The sequence below is a fragment of the Ursus americanus genome, chromosome 10 (genome assembly GCF_024610735.1).
Source record: "Ursus americanus isolate L20-20 chromosome 10, mUrsAme1.1.p, whole genome shotgun sequence".
NCBI classification, from domain to species: domain Eukaryota; kingdom Metazoa; phylum Chordata; class Mammalia; order Carnivora; family Ursidae; genus Ursus; species Ursus americanus.
The window spans coordinates 40,481,807-40,500,929 of NC_142136.1; the positions used below are offsets into that span (position 1 = coordinate 40,481,807).

The following is a 19,123-nucleotide window of genomic DNA, read 5'->3' on the forward strand; positions in this document are numbered from 1 at the left end:
CTGAAATACTTAACAGGGCATGAAATAGCCAATATTTTCTAAGAATATCTTTGCCACTTCACATTGGTCAAAACATTCCTACTTGCCATATGTCAATTTCTTCAACAAAGATTTAAAAAATAGAGAAGATTTTAATGGTGATAATATAAATTAACTAAAGGCAATCGTCTAAATTATATCTTCTAACATAAAAAGAAGTTGTAGAGAATGATGAAAAAAGTATTTGTCCTGAAAAATTCAATGAAGGAATCATAAATTTTAAGGCTGAATCAGTAACACATAGATGATAAAGTTTTATTTCCATATATGAGTAGCAACTGATTGTTCTTTTTAAATCAATGGATGAAGAAATAAACAAGGTGCCATGATTCCCTGATTTTATTCACACATATATTTGATAAGATACATGTTAGACAATGTATTTAATGACTGAGGGCTTCATATAACCATAGAGTAGATTATCTTTTTGAATAATTTTTCTATGCAGCTTTTGTGTAGCTCTACTGCATGCATTTTATACATTAGTTATGGCACAACAATTTATACTCCAGCTATACACACTTGAGAGATGGATATGTTCAAGTTTTAAAAGAATAACTTTTATTTGTTAATGTCCTCTCTATCTGGTACATTTAGAACAGTATTTTCTGGGTGTTTATATGGAACTGTCAAGTTCAATTCATTTACTAATGACTTCAGTATCTTTTCTGATGCCCTAAATTTCATGGAACATCACTTGAATACTACTGAATACATAGCGCAGATTCATTTCCAGCATGTCACATTTATGTCAACAAATAATCTAAAAACTCATCATTCTCTACATCACATTCTACTTTGGATGAGCAAATTTGACAGTGTGAGACAATGTCAGCTATGTGTTAAACTGACACCAGAGGTTCACGGATTTAATTTGCTAAAGCCATATATTTTAAAAAATGGACTCAGAGAAGGTAACTTCCATCCTCAAACACCCAGAAAATACGACTGGGCAAGGAGAACTGTATTATTGCATCAACACATTTGGTATTAACTATGATAGGTGGGTGAGTTTTAGACTTAGTTTAAAACCTCATCTACTTATAACTCTTCTAACCAATATTAGGATGGGTAGTTATATAAAACCCATTTATATGTGTATCTGTTTTAACCCAAGAAAACAAAAACATAAAGGTGCAAAACCAAACATGCACACACATGTACCTACAAAACTAATGTAAGAGATTATTCATCCTATTTTTAGTCAGAGGTCATATGTCAACTATTCACAGAAGTGAATAATAGTAATTTGTGGAATTAAACTATTTTTGTTATAGCATAAATTCACTTTCTATTTGAAAATAGAATAAATACTTCAGTAATTTTAAACTTCTACAAAATAGAAAATGTCATAAATAAGATTTTTAATGCATGCATGTCCCTTTCTCATTTTCTACCTCTCTTCTACTTTTCCAAGTTTGTTTTAGATTCTAAAAGGTAGAGCAGAGATCAGGCACATGCGTTATGGAAAATCCTCCTAAGATCTTTCGAATCAGAGCCCTTACACAATACTCATTTTGTTCACCACCTCTTTCCTTCTCTCTAAAATTTTGTACTTACTCTATCACCTCAAAAACATTTTAATGTCATTGATCTAAGCTATGGCAGCTTCTAATATTACACCCAATTTCATTTTATGCTAAGAACCATTGCTTTCCTTGACATGTTCATTTTTACCAGCAGCATTATAAATTTTACCAAAAAAGTGAATTTTTAAACCATTTTAAGGGACACAGTGTGTGTATGTGTGTCTGTATGTCCGTCTGTATGTGTTCACACAACCACATATCATGGGAAGTAACGTAGAGCTAGATTTAAGCAAAAGTCGTAAGCAGTCAGCCACCCATACATAGTCTCTCAGAGACTCACTCTTACTCATAGCAAATGTAACCAAAATAAGTTTACTTTCAATAGTACACGTATTTCTCTTGCAAAAATATTAAGTGTGCACATATAGATATCAATAATTATATGCTCAGGGCGGGGTCTGCTTCCGATTTTCTCTCCCTTTTCCTCTGACCCTTTCCCATGTTCTTGCTCTCAAAGAAATAAATAAATCTTGTAAATAAAAAAAGAAAAAATGTCATCAGAAAGACATCTAAAGAAATAAGATTTGAAATTTTTTCAAAACCTATTGAGATTCTGATCCAGAGATCCAATAAAACTCGTGAAAGATAAGTAAGAATAAATCCACACCTAGAACATCAAAATAAAGCCACATATCCAAGAAGAAAACAAGGAAATCTAGAAAGCAAAACAAAGTGGCAGAGGTTGGGGGTGAAGTGGTAGGGAGGAAAGGCGATAAAATGTCTTCCAATAAAATGTTATATTTACTGCTGTTTTCTTACCATATATATATACTACATATTAATTTGCTGAGAAAATGTGACTTTCCATTTAGAACTTAGATTTCATAATAGAACAACAAATTTATATTCAGAAAAGTGGAGAGACTTTGCCATCCATAGACCTGTTTATTTCTTTTTTTAAAGATTTTATTTTTTGACAGAGAGAGAGAGAGAGCGCGCACACAAGCAGGGGGAGTGGCAGGCAGAGGGAGAGGGAGAAGCAGGCTCCCCGCTGAGCAGGGAGGCTCAGGTCGTGATCCCAATCACCACCTGAGGCTAAAGCAGGCGCTGAACCAACTGAGCCACCATAGAGCGCCCTGACCCATAGAACTTTTTATTTTTTTAATTTTTAAAAATATTTATTTATTTATTTATTTATTTTTTAAAGATTGTATTTATTTATTTGACAGAGAGAGAGACAGCCAGCGAGAGAGGGAACACAAGCAGGGGGAGTGGGAGAGGAAGAAGCAGGCTCCCAGCAGAGGAGCCTGATGGGGGGCTCGATCCCACGACTCCAGGATCATGCCCTGAGCCGAAGGCAGACGCTTAATGACTGCGCCACCCAGGCGCCCCCCCCCATAGAACTTTCTAAAGAATATTTTAAAAGCTGTATTTCTGGAAGAAGGACAATAATAAAAAATGGAGAATTTGGGGGAATTAATACCAACTTAATAAATAGTGTGGTGAATATAAGTGAATTCTGACTACAGAAGCAAAATTAAATTTTTTCCCTTGGGGTTATAAAATGAACTAAAGTACACAACAGTAGGCGACAGGTTATGCTGTTTGCAGGGTCCTTGTATTTTCCATAACCAGAAGCTTTCAAAGTTGGTTTGACCCAGTTGCTCACCAACGTCAACAAGAACACAATTTTTTAAGTAGCCGTATATATGGATACAGATATGGATATAGGCATAGGTAGAGTTATACATGACAGCAGGTGAAGATTTCAGTTAATGACATTTGTTTCTGTGTTTAAGCCCCATCTAATAATTTTTTCCATTTCAACCCAATTTTTCACTCCCATTCTCCTTCCTATTCCATATCTAGGCAGCCATGTAAATGTATGTATTGTGTACCTTTTGTTTTATGTACTTTTGCAAAAGACTGCTTGTTTCCTTATCATGCATTTTTAATGAAGGTAAATTATATCGCTGACCCAATGCCTTTCTAGCTCACTCCTCTGCCTTTTGCATTCACAGCTTCATTCCAAGGCCACTCCTCTTTCTGGTTCATAGTTCCTAGGGTCACATTTTTGTGTTCATGCTAATAGAGTATTTATCCCTTAACTATTACAAAATAAGGAAAAGATTCTGATTTATTTTGATTGGGGCAGCTTAAGTCAAGCACCTAAACTTGAACCAACACTGTTGTTTAAGGGATGGAATTATGCTGCTTTATTTAGGCCAAATAAGTGTTTAGGAAATGAACCAATTCTACCCAAACTGTAAGTCGACTTTAATTAGAGGGAATGCTAGTTCTCCAAAGGAAGTCTGAACGGGAAACTGGGGGAAGGAGTATAGACGCTGGACACCAACAAATCACTGTCTTTGGATTGGTGCTTCTCCAAACATGCTCTGCAGGCCAGCGGCAGTCCACGGTTTGCTACTAAACTGACGGGATATGTAAAGAACTTGGGAACGTGTTTGTACAGTCTAAGTGTATAGATATTCCACACTCAGAATCCTTATTTCACTCCTAACAAGATGTTATGTATGTCATAATAATTTTCTGAATTCTACATATGCTGGAATACTTTCAATAATCTACACATACAATTAAAAAAGATTTTCCTGGGGCGCCTGGGTGGCTCAGTCGGTTAAACATCAGCCTTTGGCTCAGGTCATGACCTTGGGGTCCTGGGATCGAGCCCCACATCGGGCTGCCTGCTCCGTGGGGAGCCTACTTCTCTCTCTCCCTCTTCCTCTGCTTGGTGCTGCTCTCAATCTCTTTCTCTGACAAATAAATAAATAAATAAATAAATAATCTTTAAAAAAAACTGTTTAAAAGATATTTTCCTTATTCATTCTGTGCTATTTTTCTGATTTATTCATTTAAATATTACATAAGTTTCACTAAATCTAATATTTAGAACACTGAATGCTTAAATTTTATCTTTGCTTTCATTGAATTTTTCTATTTATTTATTTTTATTTTATTTTACAAAAACAGAAGAAGAAAAGAAGAAGAAGCTCAAACAAAAACTTAGTACTTCACCACATATAGTTGAAGAAGCACTGTTCCACTGGATTAAACTAAATCAATGGTTTTCAAACCATGTAGTGCCAAGTGTCCCACGTACTTAAAAAAATGATTTTTATCAGTTTTACTCATTGAATAAAGGAGTCCGAGGACTGTGAAATACAATTTTCAATCCCCTGAATATGATGCTGTGTCATTATTTGATCTCACTTCTAGTCTTACAAGAAAGTTCCATTAAAAGTAGCTGTTTTCTATGGGATTTTCAGATTTGTCCAGAGCTTAATTTCTTAATTAAAAATGGAGCAAGATAAATAAAGTAATTCAAAATATAAAAGTAAAAGGCTCTTAAAAACATTAGGAACAAACTCTAAGGAAATTATAAATGGAAATGTCTAGAACAATTTCATTAGCTAATGATTAAGAGGTTGGCATGCCTGGTATATAGCCCACATAACCTGTAGGGTAAGCCCAGAAATAGCGAAGTTATAGTTCTTGAATACACATTTGTACTCATTGTCTTTAATTCCTTTTTTTTTATGTTTGATGTAATAGTATAGCTTGATTCTTTTCCTTTATTATTTTTGTAAATATTAAAAGGGAGAAACATTAAAATATGCTTATTAAATTAAAAGTATATACATATCTAATACATTGTTATGTTTTATAAATATACTTTTTTGATACCTAGCAACTGCCCCCAGATGTGCTGTAAAGTTTTTTGTTAACTGATAAAATTATTCACATTCATTTTCATAGGACTTAATTATTCTTAATTATCCTGAGATTTAATTAACCACGCTAAAATAGAAGTAATCATACTTTTATATTTTTTAATGTTTCCTTCAAAAAAAATTTAAAATTATGTCTTATCAGAAGGAAAATAAACTGACTTTTAAAGTAGAAAGTGAAAGTTTATCATAGCTCAGTTTGTTTCTAATGAATATTATACTTTTTTAAAGTCTATTTTCCTTAAAACATCTGATTTTATAATGCCATAGAAAGTATTAAATTTAGAATAGTAAAAAAATAAAATATTAATATTTTAAAACTGTATTTCAAAAGTCAGATCTCATTGAAGTTTTGTTGTTGTTGTTGTTTGTTAAAGCCAAACAAAAGTTGCTTTAACTGAAAGCTTGCTAACATACTTACAGCTCATTTTACATTTCTCTTTGGTGCATGACTGTTTTTTTTTCCCCCAAATGAATTTCACCATAATGCAGCATATGACAAAACAAAAGAAAAAATAAGAGTACGTGTTATATGCATATCTTCAGCAATTATTGCCAAATGGTTCTAACATTTGGAAGTGCTGCAGTTTTAAAGAAACAGAGAAACCCCAAGGAGTATAGAGAAATGTTTCCTATCTGATTAAAATTTGGCTCATTTAAAGTATCTGTTACTTTTTTTTTTAGTACAACATATCCTTTAAAAAAATCCGTATTTATGCCTATTACTATAGTATATGACTGAACTCAAACTAAGATTGATAGATGCATTTAGAGTTGTGGAACTATTCCATAGTTTTATGAATGATAACTTATATCTTGTGATTTTTATGTACAAAAGGCTGGGAAGATCAATTACACGGTGCCAGCAGACAGGACTAAAAGAAATGACTATGTATTTAATCTAAAATTAGAGACAGACAGAGAATCCTTGTTTTCACTCCGCTTTTAATAGAAAGCTCTTTAACCTTGGGCGAGTCTCCCAGTCTGTGTGAACCTTAGTTTATGTAACTGTACGTTGACAGGGTTGAAATAGAGGAAGCTTCTTTTAGGTTCTCAATTCTCTAATTCTATGAAATAGGTATTGAAGATTAGTAGCGTAAGAAGGGACTCAATGAACTCCTCACTGTTCTGAAGCTAGTTGAGCGAGTCCATCTTAGATGGGTGCAGGGAAGCGTATTCAGTCAAAGCACATTTGGCATTCATGCAGAGGACGTTTCTGCTCTGAGCCCTCCTCACTTCAAACAGGCCTGAGATCAGAATTCAGATGAAACTTCTTCAGCTTCAGCTGCGGGTAACTTCCTAAAGGAAGTGACTCCACTTGAATAAATAAAAAATAATAGCAAATTATTTCAGAAGTTAGAACATTATGAGTTAGATCATTATTTTTGTTTTAAAGAGAGGAACCTCATCTGACATTTTATTGTCACTTAAAAGTCTCTCTCTCTGAAAACATAGTCTCCTGGTTCCCACCTAGTGTGTTATAGTATTTTGATATGCCACGGCATTTCAGATTTCTTAAAATCCTTTTGGCAGTGTGAGTTGAAAACTAAAAAAATGACGGAGAGGATGCAACAGTTGTTTGAGTTAGGTTTCACTGCTGTTCGTTAATTTTGTTTTTGGAGTGTATCTTCGTGCAAACAGATCAACTGAGAAGTAAAATAATTAAGCACCCGTTAACTTAAGACCAGTGTAAAGCTAACTTTTACCATATTGTCTAGGTCATAGTGGAAACTCAACAAATGCTTTTTGAAGCAGTTACCTATGACTTTTTTTTTTTTTAAGTAAACTTTACCCCCAGTGTGGGGCATGACCTCATGACCCTGAGATCAAGAGCTGCATGCTCTACTGATTGAGCCCGCCAGGCGCCCCCATCCATGGCCTTTTTAAAAATAGCCTCTTACCTCTCAGTGATTTTATTTGTGTTCCTTTTACAAGCATATCTTCCTCAATTAGCATATTTCATCTTAATAATAAGAGGTGTTGAGATCATAAGACTAATTTTGGTCTTCTCAACCTCGCCAAAATTTTCTTGCTCTTTTTGAAAAACATTAAAACTCACCAGTGATGATTTTGAGCATGCTATTAACTGCCAAATTATATATTCTTCTTAAAAGAATTTATTATGGGGCGCCTGGGTGGCTCAGTCAGTTAAGCGTCTGACTTCTGGTTTAGGCTCAGGTTGAATAAAAGAATTTATTAGATATGTAGTTAGTTGACTTTTATATATAACCTAATGGTATCTAGGAGAGATGCAGTATCACTTACTTTAGCTCATTTATTGATTCAGTCATTTATCCAATAAACAAATCTCTCTCAGTGTCTATTAAATATAAAGACCAGATATTCATATTTGCCCTTACTCTTGCTTTAAAACTAAAGTAACTTATGTAGACCCAGTGGTAATAGAAAATGAACCCTAAAAGAATCATCTTTTCATCTAGAGAGAACCAAAGATTAAAACCTAGGGTTTAACTATCTCCCATTTATGTTTAACATGTTCCAATTTGTGTTAACACTTATTTTATTTTATTATCAAGAATTAATGATAGTTTAATCACTATTATTAATAACCATTATTATGTCTGACAGCATAGGGTTTGGCTAAAGTCGCAGAAGCAGTAATAACAGTGACAGGTTCACATTAGTTGAACCTGAAGATCTAACTCTAAATCCAATGCTTTTTGTATTACACCATAGAAACCTCAAATAATCACTTCTATGTTACAAGTGCCCCCCAAATCTTGTGAACTTATAAGGAAGCCTATCGGCCACTGAGGACAGTCTCATAGACGCAAATAGCATTTTTGATCTAACAAGGAAAAATGGGATTTCTGCATGGACAAATACATTGCAGAATGAACGACAAAAGAAAAAAAAAAGCAGTCAATCAGGAAATTGCAGGATAGGTAGAGGAAATACCGTATAATTCCCTTTAAATGGGATATTGAAAAATACCAGGAAGCAATGAGACACATACTAGGAAAGGAGGCTAGGTATGGAGTATGAGCATGGAGAACCTTAAACAGCAGGCCAGGATTTTTTTTCTAGATTCGTAGGGAAATCATTAACATTATTTGAGACTGGAAGAGGATAATAGTAAGTTCAGAGCCACGCTTCTAATAATTCATTAAGAAGTGGTTTTAATATAAATTGGAATGGCCAAGGAAAAACACTAGAGATGTTGATAAGTTTAGGCAGTCTGACAAAAGTATCTGAGCTGTGGAGTGATAACAGAGCTGGAAGAGCCCGCAACAGGTGCGCATGATTAATAAATGAGAGGAAGAAAAATAACTCTGAGTCTTCGTGCTTTGGAGAGTAGAAAAATGATGGGGACACAAGTGTATGAAAATAAGAAGGAAGACCAATTTAGTTTGATACATGTTGACTCTAAGACATTAGAGGACTACCCCAACAAAACAAAACAAAACAAAACAAAACAAAACAAAAACATGAGATGATCAGCAAGGACTTGGAAATGAGCTAAGACAATGTGTTTCCATTAATGTGTGAGTTCCTACAGGGCATGGCTTTTGTGTTCTAAACAACAATCACAGAGCCTCAACGTGATGTGTGCCTAATATGCCTTCGCAGTATAGGTTCTAGACAGATCACATTCGACAAATAAGCATTACAACTGCTTCCTTTATGTCCTGTATATATTATGCATACTTCTAACTTAGCACTATAACCTTATTGCCGTCATATATTTAAACAACTGTCTCTTCCTCCGAGGCTGTATATGCAGTTTGGAGGCAGAGGACATTTCTGAGTCATTATGTTTCTTGCACATCACTTAATACTTGACACATAGAATATGCGTAATAAATTCTTAGTGAATAAATAAATGAATGAATGTCACATCAGAAAAAGACCCGAGGTCTTGTAAACCTGACGTGGGGAATTGCACCACATTCTTAATTAGTATTGTTGTATACCGTCACAACTTGAAATGCCCAAACCCTCTAGTATATGCATAAATAGATAAAACCGATTAAGTCCCGACATTTGTTTCCACTCCCTGTTTTATCAGAAACAAGATTCTCATAATTAGGATTCTGATATTTAGGAATGACCATTGATTTTATGACTACTCTTAATTATACGAATAATTCTTTTTATCTGCCATTAGTTTTGAAAGTTATGCTATCAAGCAAGATTACTCAGTTTTACTTTCCTTATTATAAATATTTTCTTTTTGGAATTATTATTTGGTGTTTGTGTATTCAAAATGAATAACATGACACGTGAGTAACAGACCCTCCCAACACCAAAACATTCATTTTGTTATCCAATACAAACTTTAGTTTCACTTAACCTGACTGAAAATGAAACAAAAAACACATTTAAAGTGTTAGTGATCTTTGTCTATTTACTAAACCTCTTTAGATCTCACTGAGAAAAGCATTAGTTTTGTCTTTTTCTCTTGGCTTATCAGCAGCTTTTTGAGTTCTTCACAGAAGTAGCAACAATGGAAAAAATTCCAGTAACATATTAGCTGATATCTTCTCCAGATGGCAGTGACTCTATTAACAGCAGGAAAGCAAACTTAAGCACCCAGCTTGCATCCAATCCAGTACAAAGATACTCTAAGAGAATATCTAAGTTGGGTCATCAATTAAATTCACTCTGAGGGGCCATTAAGGTATAATATATTGTCAGTTCAGCTAAATTACAGTCCTAAACAAAATCGGCCTCATTTGTCTTCTGTCTGTAGCTCCCCCTGTTGGCAATATCATGCTGTTTACCCACAGCAGATGGAATAATACCCAAGAGCAGTGGCGAATAACTCATCATCTGCAAGGTCAAGCCATCTTCATATTTCTATCCAGATGCTTGTGGGTTCCAAGTTCTAATACCATCTCTCACAATTGAAATACATTGGTAATAAATAAATTCAGAGGAAGTATTGCCTCATTTAGAAGCCAGGTGAATTCTCTATCAGCATGTCTTATTTTTCAGATCAGCCCTTCATATAAATCTTCATGAAACATGTGTGCAGTTCATCTTTCAGAGTGTTAATGGCTAGCTGTGGCTTAAAATATTATATTGTGAGCATTTTATTCAAGAGCCACTGCAGTTGATTAATTCTCCAAAAAACTTTGTGGAAAGTTAGTAGGAATGAATTTAAATGTTGTTTGAATGAACCTCTCTTGTTTCTGCAGACAAATTCAAAAGATGAAGCCAGGGTTAGCTAACATATGAAATGATGCTTGAATTGTTAGAGCTTTATGAAATACAAGATATTAATGTTTATTCTTCTACTCCCTGGTAATCTGGTAGATACCTACTGTTTAAAGAAAATGCATTGACAAACATCAGAGCTCAGAATCTGAGCATTATACATAGTTCACCATGCAAGGATAATTAAAAAGGAATTCCACTCTAAACTCAAATCTGTCAAAGAACATTAAAAACATCTAATTCATAACCACAGCAATCCTTCTGAATAGCTGCATTTCTTTTTCTCCCCAATTTTCTCATATATCACACCCTAAAGAGCCTCTCATTTGCCAACTGTTCTCAGCAAATCTCTCTATTCTCAAGCATATTCTTCAAAACTTTGTGCAAAGCTTATTGTTTTTTAAAGGTAGTTTCCAAGTTAAAGACAGTCAGTTTAAACTTACTACCTTTGTCATTATGTTTATATATTAAGGTGGTTAAAGATATCAAATGATAAAATCTGATTGGATTATGAAAGTTCTGTTTTCCTGAATTCTTATGTTTTATCTTATTTTTTAAAAGATTTTATTTATTTATTTGAGAGAGAGAGAAAAAACACGAGCGGGGGAGGGGCAGAGGGAGAGGGAGAAGCAGATTCCCCGCTGAATGGGAAGCCGGTTGCAGGACTCGATCCAGACCATGAGATCATGACCTGAGTTGAAGGCAGAAGCTTAACTGACTAAGCCACCCAGGTGCCCTCTCACGTTTTGAAAGAACTTAATTTTTATGACTAGAAAATTTTGAATTTTTACCAAGCAAAATGTTTATAAGCCCCTTGACGTATCATTTACATAAGAGAAAGTCCACTCACTTCAAGTGTACATTTCAGTGATTTTAAGTACATTTACAGAGTTATGCAACCATGACCATAATAATTTTAGAAACTTCTCATCATCTCCAAAATAAACCTTGAACTCTTTATCAAATCATTCCCCATCCCTACATGTCCTCCACTAATTAGCAACTGCTAATATAATTTCTATCTCTTTAGATTTCCTATTCTGATTATTTTATATAAACGAAATTATTCAATATGTGGCCTTTTGTGTCTAGCTTCTTTTATTTAGCATGTTGTTTTCAAGGTTCATCTATATTGTAGAACATATCAGTATTTTCTTTTTGTATTGTCTAATAATAATCCATTGTATAAATACACGATATTTTGTTAATCCATAAAAATCTTGGGGAAAAAAATGGAAGAATTAATGCTGGTGATCATGTGTTAAACAATATCTTGGCTCCAACTTGAAAAGTCAAGTGATAAAAAAGACTGATTAGTTGGACTTAATTAAAACATACTGAGCCTCATAGGACACTATTAAAAAATGAAAATGTAACCCATAAAATGTAAGAAAATATTTACAAATCGTGTATCTGTTAAGAGACTTGTATCCAGAATATATTAAGAACTCTTGAGGCCCTTGGGTGGCTTAGTCAGTTGAGTATCTGACACTTGATTTTGGCTCAGGTCATGATCTCAGGGTCGTGAGATAGAGCCCTGAGCCCAGCTCCTTGCTCAGTGGGAAGTCTGCTGGACTTCTTTCTCTCCCTCTGCCCCTCCCTCCCCTGCCTGTGCTTTCTTGATCTGTCTCTCTCTAAAACAAAACAAAACAAAACAAAAAACAAAACAAAACAAAAACACCTCCGATAACTCTATGATAAAAACACAATGTAATTTCAAAATTAGACACATAATTTGAATAAACATATCTCCAAAGAAGACATATGAATGACTAATAAGCCCATGTCAATACCCTCAACATCATTAGTCAATAGTGAAGTGCAAATCAAAACAGTGATGAGATACCACTTCACCCCCACTAAAAGTCGATAATAAAAATATAGATAATAAACTGTTGATCAGGATGTGGAGAAATCATAATTCTTACACCCTGCTGATGGGAATGTAAAATGGTGCAGCCACTTTGGATAACAGTTTAGCAGTTTCTCAAAATGTTCAACATAGAGTTACCATGACTTAGAAATTCCACTCCTACATATATACCCTAGAAAACTGAAACATATGTCCACACAAAAACTTGTATGTGAATGTTCCTAGGAGCATTTTTCACCATGTCCAAAAACTAGAAACAACTCAAATGGCTTTTAAAAGTAAAATTACTAAATTTTAAAATGTGATTTTTATAAGGTTTTAAAAATACTGTGATAACATTATCATTGAAAAATGACAGTTTTCCAGTATAGAGTTTACCCAAAAAATTAAAAATAGAAATATCATGTAATCCAGTGATTCCACTACTGGAAAAGAAAACAAAAACACTAATTTGAAAAGATATATGCACTCCTGATTTTACTGAAGCATTATTTACAACAGCCCAAATATGGAAGCAACAACCTATGTGTCCATTGATAGATGAATGGATAAAGAAGATGTGGTGTATAAATGGAATATGACTCAGCCATAAAACATGAGATCTTGCTATTTGTGGCAACATGGATGGACCTAGAGGGTATTAGACTAAGTGAAATATCAAAGACAAATACCATGTGATTTCACTTGTATGTGGAATCAAAACAAAATAAAGCAAAACAAAACAGAAACAGAAACAGAAATGGACTCATACATAGAAGAAACTGGTGGTTGCCAGAGGAAAAGGGGTTGTGGGAATGGGCAAAATAGGCGAAGGGGATTAAGAGGTACAAACTTTCAGTTAAGAGTCACAGGGATGAAAAGTACAGCATAGAGAACACAGTCATTAATGTTGTAAGAATGTTGTATGGTGACAGATAGTAACTGCACTGATCATGGTGAACACTGCCTGATGTACAGAGTCACTATGTTGTGAATCTAAAACTAATATAACACATTATGTTACCTGTACTTAAATAATTTAAAAAAATTAAAAAATAAAAAGAAATTAGTCAAAATGTCAGCTTTCTAAAACAAATACATAATATTTTATCATAAAGCTAGTAAAATATTCCCTTTACATCATTTTATTGTCTACATCCAAAACTATTCTTTTACTTATTGGGTTTAATTGAGACTCAGGTGGTTTGTTATTGCTTCTGAAAATAAAAATACTTCATCAGAGTCTATCCCCTCTCCAGCTCTATCGAATGTCACTTCCCAACCACTGCCTTGCCAGTATCTTCCTACAAACCCATGCACACAAGCAAACATTCTGACATATTCATTACTAAGTATTCCATGCAGAAATTACAAAATATTTGCATGCTTCTTTTCACCTCTTTCTAAAATACACATCCTCCCTTTTCACCCAAATATCCCTATGTATATTGCAAATACAACTTATTTTTCTTTTAATGATTTATTTATTCATTTAGTCAGCATTTTTTGAGTAGCCTGTGTTGTACCAGGATACTAATTTAGATTCCGATGTACAACAGCTAATAGAGAAAGGAAACAAATTCTCTCTTTACAGAAACTAAATTCTAGTAATCCTAGATAATCCTCAGATAGTACTTTTTCCAGAAAGTGATATATGACCACACACACACACCCCTAACACCACAACCACCTCCACCATTATCACCACCACTAAGTTCAGATATGATTCTTTTTAGATGACATATATCACACTATAAATAATTGATTACTTGTGCAAAAGAATGCAATGATTGAACTGGACGAAGAGTAATTTTCTAGAGCAAACCTCAATGGTATGGGGTTCTATTAGAAATTTATAGCAGCTACACATTGCTTAAATGCAGACAAATATTTCCATATAGTGCATACCTATAAAACATTTGTTGATTTGGCTCCTTGATTTGATGTCATTATCTCAGTCAATAGCTCTGCAAGTCCTATGTCCCCTTTTTGCATACAGATGACTCTTGTGCTACCAGGTAAGAGGTTTGATACTCCACTTTTGAAATATTAACAAAGCTCTTCACTAAAGAATACATGCAATTTGCTGCTTTTGCCAGGTTTTCAAGAGCTTTTAGTAAAGAGTTTTTAATATGCTATTGCTATCCCTTGCCTTTGCCTAGGAGACCATTAGAAGTATACATATGTAGACATTTTAATTGCTGAAAAGATGGATATTTGAGCAACTGAAAAAATCTACATACTTAAAAAATTTTATATTCACATATGATGGATATCACCTCATCATGAATGTTTAGGCACTTAATGACACAGATTTTTCCCACTTCATAAAATAGGATAAGTAATATACATTTTCATACTCCATTAATTCAGGTGACTCAGGTACCATTTAGTAAATTAATACTTAAGTGCACTAAATTTGATATACTTACATCAAAGTAAAGTTGATGAAATAAACATACATTTGAGCGCTAGCTATACTTATTACCTATCATGCTCTTGCTTGAGTCTGTACTCTCAAATCTGTTTGTATGGTTTTTTTCTTCTTTAATTTAAAAGGACAAGTGCTTCTCATCCTTTGTCTTACCACAAACAGGGCTGGATCAAATTCCAAGGAGTAGAAAGGCAATTACCATCTATTACAATGCTTTACTTTATAATAGGGAACAGGGAGGATTTGCCAGATTAAAGAAGAGAATTCCACCTCAAATTGGCTTAAAGCAAAACAAAAACCAAAACCAAGGTGTGGGAGAGGATTCATTGACTCGCCTAATTAAAAAATACTGATGTAGATTTGGCATGAATGAATCCAGGATTCCAACCATTTTATCATAATCCACCTCACTCTATTGTTATTCTGTTTCCGATGTGTTGACTGTATTCTCAGGCAGGTTTTTCCTGCCTGCGACCTATGTACAGTTCCAAAGATAAGTGCTGCCTCCTGTGGTACGTCCTACTGCTTTGCAAAGTAAATGAGAGTATCATGTTTTTGCTGATAGTGTCAGCAAAGATAGCTTCATGTTGAACAGAACTAGTCACTATGGCAAGTGGGTGTCGCATTCTCATTGATCAGCCATAGTCACCTCCTGCAAGGGGGTTTGAGGGTGACCGCACCCAAACTACGTAGTCTGAAAGTGAAGGAAGTACAAGTTATCCACTAGAAAATGGATGCAGGGTGGAAAAAATCAGATGAGTCTACCTCAAAGTCCAATATGCTATTAACAGTCTAAGTTCATCCATACATAGAAAACCAAATTATCCACGTAATGATAAAGATCCACTTCGACCCTTCTTTATCAAGTTGGGTGCCCACATTGCCTGAATTTAGTTTTGACAAATGAAAGTTTTGTACTGTGAATTCTTCCTTTCCTTCTTACCATTTGAATCACAAATGACCAATGCTCTATAGTTAGGAATTCTATGTTAAGGGTTAAATTGAGGAATAAATATTTACTTGATATAGATTTTCTAAGCCAGGCAAGTAAAAAAGCATTGAAGAATTAGTTAACATACCCCTTGGCCTCCAGTTTGAGATAGGAGTAAAGGTGTCACCAGTTTTATCCCTCATCCTTTGAAGGATCTGCTTATACATAATTTGGTGAGATATTTTTTGTTCTGCTGACACACTTTAATATAGGATGTTCCACAAGTAGTAAAAAATTCCATTTTTAAGTGGTAGATGATACTTCTTCAAAATTGATATCAAGATTTCAAGGAGTAAAATATATACGCCATGCATTCCAAAAAAAAAAAAAAAGGCTAAGAGAACAACCAAATATATCAAAATATTTAATAAATGAATTTTGATCGAGAAGAGGCTAAACATTTTAAAATGCTGGAAATAATTTTATCCAGTTCATTGAAAACCTTAAAAATGAGAAAAATACATAGATTCCTGTTATATGTTTTGGGAAGCTTTGGTGCCTATATCACATCTTTTTGGCTTCCTTCTGATTTTGGCTATATAGCTAGAGTTGACTGCCTGGTGCACACTGACTTGTACAGAGAAGTGAGTCTGTTCTTCTGTCTCAGGGCTTTTCTCCAAAGTTATACAGGAGCTTCTTCAGCATACACAGCTACAACCCTGGATGGGAGAAGACTTAAATGTCTCTGAAGGAGCATTTAATAAATGAAAGATGAGAGATGGTAGATAAATATCTCTGCTTTGTGTAGATGAGTATAAATGAATTGCAACACCAACCACTAAGGATCTAGAATAAAGCCACACTTTTTATAGTGGAGAAGAACCTATTTAAAAGATCCTGAGTCTGTAATAGAGACAATACCTTCCCACAGGACATCAAAGAATGGAACTATCAAAAATGAGCTATATATCTATTTTCTGATCCACTGAATCATAATTGTCAGGCAATCATTGTAGCAAACCATTGTACCATGGAAATGATGCATTTGGGATTGAAGCCAAGATTGGAGGACAAATCATTTAAGTGATTTCAATAATTAGGCCAGACCCCTTTGTAACTCACCTTTGTTACCTACACCTTTCCTTCAGCTCATTCCTTCGGTCTTGTGGCTACAGTAGGCTAGCCGAAAAAACTAGGTTGGTATGAGCTACTGTTTCTACTTCTGCAGCTGATCTTGAGGCATTAATTGTTATTATTTCCTCTACCACCACCAATTCTAGGTTTGGATGGCTGATAATGAGGGAAATCTAGATTGGGTGGGTGAAGGGTAAAGTGATGAATATTGCAGTTTCAGGAGCAATAGCATAAGTGAGGGCTACTTTATTCTCCTAAAATTTTGATATTGTCTATATTTGCAATTGCAGCTAGGCAAAACTGGCAAAACGAGTGAGAAATTAAAATTAATTTGAATGAGAGTGAGAGTGTGGATTTAGCATGGGTCTGGGGCCATCTACGCAAAGCTGGAAATGAACTCTAGCAAATGCTTTGGTACAAATTTTCCATACTCTTGGACCACCTCTGATCTCACTCACGGATGTGGAAAAGAGCTCGGTGCGTACTGACAAGTGATACCTCAAGCACTAATAGAATGGATCTCAGGTTTTCTGCCTCAGAGCTCCCCTTTGAAGCCCAAGACGCTGCTCAGGTTAAGCAGGCCCAACTTTGAAATGAGAAAGTTAACTCCAGGGGCTATACTCAAAAAATAGGGGAAGGGAGCAAAAGCGCGTATCCTCTAGTCTTTCATCCTATGGAAGAAAGGATCAGGGAGGAACTCTACATGTAGCTCAGAGGCCCTGTGAAAATGACCTTTGTGACACACATGCATTAACCTTTCCTCTACCACTGTCTCATCCTATCTGTTCTTTTTCCATATGCCTTCATTTTTTTTTCACCTCACAAAGCAAATTCATACAACCAAGAGAGTTTCAAGCTATACTTTCGGGGAACCCAAAGAGAATAGTTATAGTAATGGCTAGAATGCATTATTGTCATTGGATTGCCATTTCAAGCAGTATTTTATTCTTGCTTGGAGGACACTGAAAGGATAGTAAGAAGTAGCTGCCTTAAATGTAGGACTCTATCTTTAGTATTTTATAAACAACTCAAATTCACTGAAAGATTATGCTTGGTGGTTTGGAAGGAGTGGAGAAAGCAAAAAATATCTGTGAAATGAATAGAAGTGAAGCTCTGAACTCTACTAGCTCAGTGGGTCTTGAGAAAAGACCTGTGGTATGACCTCAGGGAAGGTGTCTGTGTAGCATAGATAGGCATGGGGGTTCACACTCAGCAAAGTTTCTCATTGTCCACAGATAAGCAGGGAATTGCCTGACATCAAAGGAGCACTGAAGATTTCAACAAAAGGGATTTTAGTAGTAACCATATTTGATGGATTAAAATTGCTTATAATGATTAAACATCCCATATTCTAGAAAGGAAAGTGGGAGTGGCTTCAATAATCAACAATATTGATGTTGTCCATATTATTTTGCATGGGTACTCTTAATCAGGATTATATTAATTTAAAGAAATTAAATCTGAGTTATGGATTGAGATTCACTATGTTTAATGCTTTACTTGGATTAATCGATTTAGACTTCAAATAGTCTTACAAGTTTGTTGTTACTGATGCTTTGTGTGTGCCCGGCATTTTTCTACATCAGCATAGTCAATGTAGGATCATCAAAGAAAAGTGTCTTCTATTTCACATTAGAATAAAAACAACAAAAAATTGAGTAAAAATTTGAATATGAAATCTTTTTTTGGACTCTATATGATAAAATTGAATTTTATCAGTTCTAAGATCCATATTTTTGTATTTAAATATCTATAAAACTGTAATACAGCTAATAATTGATGGCTTACCATACTTTAATTGATGCTATTTTTTAGTAGTTTTTTTCTCAGAGGTATATAAAATATTAGTTTGTCTTACAATTGAAGTAGCTTAGTTAGATAAAACCAAAAAGGACAAGATAAAACCACAGATAAATGGAGAAGAAAATGGAGAAAGAATATATAAATTAAGAAGATGGAAACTGATAAATGAAGGACAAAAAGCAGAAGATGGACACAACAAGAAAAAATAGAGACCTTATCCCTGGAAGGAAAGGAAGAAAGTAAAAGAAAGATAAGGGCACTAGAAAGAAGGAGATGAAAGAAATCAATCCCACAAGAAATGCGACTCTTGTCAGTTACAGGTTGGAGAAATGTTTCATTTCAGACAGCAGGAAATGAAACCTTGATAGGTGAAAGCTGAATGGACCCTACCAAGAGTTTAAATGAAAAAAGTGACCATTTCGATAATAAAAAGGAAAGTGAAATAATTTATTTTATTTATGCTTAAGTCAA

The 19,123-nt window shown here is 34.5% G+C and overlaps 1 non-coding gene across 1 annotated transcript; it reads left to right on the forward strand.

Moving 5' to 3' along the window:
• Positions 1–201: 201 nt before the first annotated feature.
• LOC148109351 (small nucleolar RNA SNORD36) lies at positions 202–274 on the forward strand. Its single transcript, XR_015725995.1, has one exon. It is a non-coding gene; the product is annotated as a small nucleolar RNA SNORD36 (small nucleolar RNA).
• Positions 275–19,123: the final 18,849 nt, after the last annotated feature.